This window comes from Triticum aestivum, chromosome 2D (assembly GCF_018294505.1).
Source record: "Triticum aestivum cultivar Chinese Spring chromosome 2D, IWGSC CS RefSeq v2.1, whole genome shotgun sequence".
NCBI lineage: Eukaryota > Viridiplantae > Streptophyta > Magnoliopsida > Poales > Poaceae > Triticum > Triticum aestivum.
Genome location: NC_057799.1, coordinates 34,011,956 through 34,020,002, shown reverse-complemented (window position 1 = coordinate 34,020,002; position 8,047 = coordinate 34,011,956).

The window sequence follows — 8,047 nt, the reverse complement described above, 5'->3', positions numbered from 1 at the left end:
GTAAGTATTTCCCTCAGTTGTTGAGAACCAAGGTATCAATCCAGTAGGAGACTACACACAAATCCCTAGTACCTGCTCAAACAATTAAGAACCTTCCAACCAACGCGATAAAGGGGTTGTCAATCCCTTCACAGCCACTTGCAAAAAGTGAGATCTGATAAAGATAATAAGATAAATATTTTTGGTATTTTTGTTGTATAGAGTGAAAAGTAAAGATTGCAAAATAAACGGTGACAGAAATAACATGTTGGCGGGAGATTAATATGATGCAAAATAGACCCGGGGGCCATAGGTTTCACTAGTGGTATCTCTCAAGGTAGCAAATTCTACGGTGGGTGAACAAATTACTGTCGAGCAATTGATAGAAAAGCGCATAGTTATGAGAATATCTAGGCATGATCATGAACATAGGCATCACGTCCGTGTCAAGTAGACCAAAACGATTCTGCATCTACTACTATTACTCCACACATCGTCCGCTATCCAGCATGCATCTAGAGTATTAAGTTCATAAGAACAGAGTAACACATTGAGCAAGATGACATGATGTAGACGGATAAACTCAAGCAATATGATATAAAGCCCATCTTTTTATCCTTGATGGCAACAATACAATACGTGCCTTGCTGCCCCTGCTGTCACTGGGAAAGGACACCGCAAGATTGAACCCAAAGTTAAGCACTTCTCCCATCGCAAGAAAGATCAATCTAGTAGGCCAAACTAAACCGATGATTCGAAGAGATTTGCAAAGATATCAAATCATGCATATAAGAATTCAGAGAAGAATCAAATATTGTTCATAGATAATCTTGATCATAAACCCACAATTCATCGGATCTCGACAAACACACCGCAAAAAGTATTACATCGAATAGATCTCCAAGAGAATTGAGGAGAACTTTGTATTGAGATCCAAAGAGAGAGAAGAAGCCATCTAGCTAATAACTATGGACCGAAGGTCTATGGTAAACTACTCACACATCATCGAAGAGGCCATGGTGTTGATGTAGAAGCCCTCCGTGATCGATTCCCGCTTCGGCGGAGCACCGGAAAAGGCCCCAAGATGGGATCTCACGGGTACAGAAGGTTGCGACGGTGGAAAAAGTGTTTCGTGGCTCCCCTGGATGTTTTCAGGGTATAAGAGTATATATAGGCAAATGAAGTAGGTCGGTGGAACTACGAGGGGCCCACGAGGGTGGGGGCGCGCCTACCTAGCGCGCCTCCCTGCCTCGTGGCCGCCTCGTTGCTTCCTTGACGTCCACTCCAAGTCTCCTGGATTGCGTTTGTTCCAAAATCGATCCTCGCGAAGGTTTCATTTGGATTGGATTCCGTTTGATATTCCTTTTCTGTGAAACACTGAAATAGGCAAACAAACAACAATTTGCACTGGGCCTTCGGTTAATAGGTTAGTCCCAAAAATAATATAAAAAGGTATATTAAAGCCCATTAAACATCCAAAATAGATAATATAATAGCATGGAACAAACAATAATTATAGATACATTGGTGATGTATCACACATGCTATCGTTCGAGGTGTTGGTACGGTCGATCTGAAGTTTAGTTCGGGAAAGACCGTGCATCTGAAGAACGTTCATCATGTGCCTTCCATCAATAAAAATCTCGTTAGCGGTTCCCGTTTATGTCAAGATGGTTTTAAGTTAGTTTTCGAGTCCAATAAAGTTGTAATTTCTAAGTATGGACAATTTGTTGGAAAAGGCTATGAGAGCGGAGGCTTGTTCCGCCTATCTTTGTCAGATATTTGCACTAAAGTTATTAATAATGTTTGCCACAATAATGAGTCTGATATTTGGCATTCGTGACTTTGTCACATTAACTTTGGTTGCATGACGCGGCTAGCCAATATGAATTTAATTCCGAAAATCTCTACTGTCAAAGGCTCCAAGTGCCAAGTATGTGTGCAAGCTAAGCAACCTCGCAAGTCCCATAAGACTGCAGAGGCAAGAGACTTGGCGCCACTAGAGCTTATACATTCTGATCTTTGTGAGATGAATGGCGTGTTGACAAAAGGTGGAAAGAGATACTTCATGACGTTGATTGATGACTCCACTAGATATTGTTATGTGTATCTTCTGAAATCAAAAGTTGAGGCTTTAACTTTCTTCAAAAACTATAATGCTGAGGCAGAGAACCAACTTGATCGAAAAATTAAACGGCTTAGGTCCGATCGTGGTGCAGAGTATTTTTCCAATGAATTTGATCTGTTTTGTGCGGAACATGGTATAATCCATGAGAGGACACCTCCCTACTCACCTCAGTCGAATGGGGTAGCCGAAAGAAAGAACCGAACTCTAACTGATATGGTTAACACCATGTTAGACACATCGGGTCTCTCCAAGGAATGGTGGGGGGAGGCGCTAATGACTGCGTGTCATGTCCTAAACCGAGTTCCCACAAAGCATAAGACCATGACTCCATTTGAGGAATGGGAAATGAAAAGATTGAAACTCTCTTACCTACGTACATGGGGTTGTTTGGCGAAAGTCAATATACCAATTCCTAAGAAGCGCAAGCTTGGACCAAAAACCGTGGATTGTGTTCTTCTGGGCTATGCTTTTCATAGCATTGGCTATAGATTTTTCATAATAAATCTGAGGTATCCGACATGCATGTTGGTACTATTGTGGAGTCGAATGATGCAACTTTCTTTGAGGACATATTTCCTATGAAGGATATGTCGAGTTCATCAAATGAGGAGATACCTACTCCATCTAGTGAGGAATTCATTGTAATTCCTGAACCCACCATTGCGATGGAACACGTTGAGAATCCTGTTGAGGGTGACAATGGAAGTCCTGTGAGGAGTAAGAGACAGAGGACTGCAAAGTCCTTTGGTGATGATTTCATTGTGTACCTTATGGATGACACACCCATGACTATTTCAGAAGCCTATGCGTCTCCTGATGCTGACTACTGGATGGAAGCTGTTCGTAGCGAGATGGATTCCATCTTAGCTGACGGAACCTGGGAGATCACTGACCGTCCTTATGGGTGCAAACCTGTAGGATGTAAGTGGGTGTTCAAGAAAAAGCTTAGACCAGATGGTACGATTGAAAAGTACAAGGCACGGCTTGTGGCTAAGGGTTATACCCAGAAAGAAGGTGAAGACTTCTTTGATACTTACTCACCCGTGGCTAGACTAACCACAATTCGAGTGCTACTATCACTGTCTGCCTCACATGGTCTTCTCGTTCGTCAAATGGACGTTAAGACAGCTTTCCACAATGGAGAGTTGAAGGAGGAAATTTACATGGATCAGCCAGATGGTTTTGTAGTACCTGGTCGTGAAGGAAAGGTGTGTAAGTTATTAAAGTCTTTATATGGCCTTAAACAAGCTCCTAAGGAGTGGCATGAGAAGTTCGAAAGAACATTAACTAATGCCGGCTTTGTTGTAAACGATGGTGACAAGTGCGTGTACTATCGCCATGGTGGGGGCGAAGGAGTTATTCTTTGTCTGTATGTCGATGACATACTGATCTTTGGAACCAAACTTGATTTAATCAAGGAGTTTAAGGATTTCTTATCTCGCTGTTCTGAGATGAAGGATCCAGGAGTAGCTGATGTTATCTTAAACATCAAGCTGTTGAGAGATGAGAATGGTGGGATCACACTGCTTCAGTCTCACTATCTGGAAAAGATCTTGAGTCGTTTTGGGTATAGCGACTGCACGCCTTCTCCAACTCCATATGACGCTAGTGTGTTGCTTCGAAAGAATCGACGGATTGCTAGAGATCAACTGAGGTATTCTCAGATTATTGGCTCGCTTATGTATTTGGCGAGTGCCACGAGGCCTAACATCTCTTTTGCTGTTAGCAAGCTGAGTCGGTTTGTGTCAAAACCGGGAGATGATCATTGGCATGCGCTTAAGAGAGTTATGCGCTATTTGAAAGGCACTGCGAGCTATCGGATTCACTACACCGGGTATCCAAGGGTACTGGAGGGCTATAGTGACTCAAACTGGATATCTGATGCTGATGAGATTAAGGCCACAAATGGTTATGTTTTTACGCTTGGTGGTGGCGCTGTTTTCTGGAAGTCTTTCAAGCAGACCATCTTAACGAGGTCAATTATGGAAGCAGAACTCACAGCATTAGACACTGCCACTGTTGAAGCAGAGTGGCTTCGTGAGCTCTTAATAGACTTACCTATGGTTGAAAAACCAATACCCCATATCCTGATGAACTGTGATAATCAAACTGTGATCGTCAAGATAAACAGTTTTAAGGACAATATGAAGTCCTCAAGGCATGTGAAGAGGAGACTAAAATCTATCAGAAAACCGAGGAATTCTGAAGTTATTACGTTGGATTATATCCAAACGTCGAAAAACTTGGCAGATCCCTTCACCAAGGGTCTATCACGTAATGTGATAGATAATGCATCGTCGGAGATGAGTTTGAGACCCACCGCATGAGTTGTCCATAGTGGTAACCCACTCTATGTGATCGGAGATCCCGTGAAGTAGAAGTGCGAGACAAGCTGTTGGTCAGCTGAGAGGAGAGTATCCCTATTTTAATTATGCCACTCCGTGAAGATGCAATACTCTCCTGATCTGCATGGCAGGTTGATATTTATCTTAATGTGTTCCAAGTGGCTTATTTGAGTAAGCAGAGATGTTGTCCTGCAGAGCATCTCCTGAGAAACACACCTATATGAATTTGACCATTAACGTCGCAGTCTGTGAGAATTGGGTGTTCTTTAATAAATTCATGAAAGGCCCTGGAGTATGACGTATATGCTCCACCCGCGGGGAAGCCTTGCGACAACCCAGTATCGTTCAAGAATTTGTGTGAAACTAGTTTCGCAGAAAACTTGTAGTTCAAGGCATAGTACACTATTCAAGTTGTGATCTAGTGTAGCATAAAACTCTAAGTGGAAGTTCAACTTCACAGTCTCCACTAAGCACCGGTATATAAACAATGTTATGGAACTAAATGAGGAAATGTGCCAATGAGACTTTGTGGGGGATTGTTGGAATTTTTCTAGTAGGCCTTGGCCCAAAGCCCAACTAAAATTCTGAAATTCTCTTGGCCCATTCATGCACACATGTGAGTGGAGTGAGTGAAACTAGAGTTTAGTCCCACCACGGAAGTTGAGAGAGACTTGCACCTCTTTGTAAGGTGAGCTCTTCTACCACTTGTATGAGCATGAGAAGAGAAGACCTACACGCGCGCTCCTCCGCCACGCCACGCCACGCCACGCCTCGTCACGACGCGACGCGGGCTGCAGGATTGAGCCGAGCCGAGGACAGAACTATGCATGTTGTTTATATTTTTGCTGCTCGGGAAAAAAATAATGAGTATGCTTCATAGCTTGATTCCATACCATAGTTTGCTTATTCAAATGAATTTCTGGGTTACACCAGTCTGAATTGCTGAAACATTCAGCGGCATAGGATCACCTTTGCACTTTATGCTGTTGGAATTTTGCTAGTAGGCCTTAGCCCAAAGCCCAACTAAAATTCTGAAATTCTCTTGGCCCATTCATGCACACATGTGAGTGGAGTGAGTGAGACTAGAGTTTAGTCCCACCACGGAAGTTGAGAGAGACTTGCACCTCTTTATAAGGTGAGCTCTTCTACCACTTGTATGAGCATGAGAAGAGAAGACCTACACGCGCGCTCCTCCTCCTCGCTTGCCTCGCCACGCCACGCCTCGTCACGACGCGCCGCAAGTTGCGGGATTGAGCCGAGCCGAGGACAGAGCTATGCAAGTTGTCGTATGGTTTCGCACCACCGTTTCAGATCATTGCGCTGCCAAGCAAGTCTTCTCCATCCCTCCTTTCGGCGTGCACCGGGAGAATGGACAGCAGGCCTCCGGAACCCCGCCTCCCGTGATCCTGTACGGGAGAGGGGCGATCAGGTTTTGGGGGAGCGAACTCGCGCGACTGCTGGCAACGACGACTTCTTCCCCAACCTCGGCAACCTCATCCCCGACGACATGGGCGACAACGTCAACACCGGCGGTGCTTTTCCCGCTGCACCGTATGTGATTCTATCTTTCCTGTTCGAGATCGTGGTCGAATTCATGTTTCTAGTATGTGCCCTAGATGTGATATGTTCATCTACTATGCTAGTTCGCATGACTAGTTTAATTTCTGCTATTGCAGTCATGATTTATCTTCTGTTTATTTGGATTAAATCTCGTAGTAATTTGCTCATATTTCCAACATATACTTTGCTAAAACATTCAGGACTCCAGTGGACGACTCCAAAATCGGTACTCTTGAAACCATAGTGACCATAAGTGCCCCGGTTGATTACTATTGTTTCTGTTAGAAATTGAGTGGTAGATGAACATGCTGAGATAGTGTAGTAGATGAAGATGTCTTCATTTTCTTAACCGCTTAATATTATATGATATTCTACTGCCAAGAATACCGGTTGATGTGCATTGAAATTGCGAAGGTATATTTAAACATGATTAGTGATGTCTATATTCGCCCGTAGCAACGCATAAGCATTTGATTTAACTAGAAAATACAAAGGTTAATCTTGTGCCGCTGCATGTTTCAGAAATTATGGCATTTAACTAAACTCCAGTGAGCCACTAGATCCAGCATCGGTTGAGGTTTTTGTTCTCGGCACCCTGGTTGTTTGAATCATGATCTATTTTATTTTTACATTTGTCAAAATGCTTAATGGTTAAGTACAACAAGTAATAGAAAAAAGTCCATTTTACTACCCTGAAAAAAGTTGATGGTTCACATAACCCCTGATCTTTTTTTTGGTTCCCTTACCCCCCTAAACAATCCCAAACCGGGCAAAAACCGTCCCTGGCTAGTTTTGCCCATATCGGATGCTGACGTCGACACAGTCAAAGGCGGTATTTGGCCTGCGGGTGGGTCCCTCTCAGCTAGACACTCTCACTGACTGTTGGGCCCGGTCAAATATGACACATGAGGCCCACATCTCGGTTGCATGGAGATTAACAAGGGACTAATTTAGCCCTAATTGCATCATTAATAGAAGGGGACCCACATGTCAATGTCTCAGACTATCCCTAGTGATGAAGGGGACCCACATGTCAATGTCTCAGATTAACAGAAGGGGACCTAAACTAATGATGCCACATCAGCGCGGTCCTGCTCCGAGGTCGCCGGCCTGGAGGGCTTCAGCGGCGGCGCATCGGCACGGTCGTGCTCAGGGGCAGCCGTGCGCAGAGGAGGCCGGGGCGACGGTCAAGGCGGCTACGGAGGTCGTGGCCTCCAGTTGACCAGACGCGGCCGGCCAGGGGTGTGGATGCGGTAGCAAGGGCCGGCCATGGCGTGGAGGTGGCGGCGCTACAGCGATGTAGGCGGCGCGGGAAGGCGAGGGACGACCAGATCCGAGGGTGGCGCCCCCATCTGATCTGGTTCCGGCCGGATCCGGACTCCGGCGGTGGTGTGAAGATGGTACGGCGGCGAGCTTGTGGCGGCGGAGTGACCTGTACCTGAGAGAGAGATACGAGGGAAGAGAGAGGGAGAAGAAAGAGAAGGGAGGAAGGAGAAGCGGGGTGCTCGGGGTGGCGCCTTGGAACTCCGGCAGTCACCTGCGTCGGTCGGAGGCGGGGCAGGGTTCGGGTGCGAGGGGGCGATGCTCGGGGAGGTAGGTGACGACAAAACGCGGTCCACCTGACGGAAGCCCACCCACAGGTCAAAACCACCATTTGGCTGTTGCCACGTCAGCACCAAGATGAGTCAAAACCATCTAGGGATTGATTTTGCCCGGTATAGGATTGTTTAGGGGGTGAAGGGAACAGAAATAAAGATCCGAGGGTTATATGAACCACCAATTTTTTCAGGGTAGTAAAATGGACTTTTTCCAAGTAATATGAATAGCATGATTTAATTCAGGTTTGGAGAATTTTTAATTTTTTTGAATTGCATTGTCTAAAATGCCATACTGTGTAGTTCGACAGAACAGAGCGACAAAACATAGTTCCGTAAGTAATTTATAAATGTTATTTGATGTACATGTCATCCTTAGCTCTCCACGGTTTGCTTTGTTGACCTGTCCCCATGGGTCGGGTCTGTCTTCTTGGCTTGTG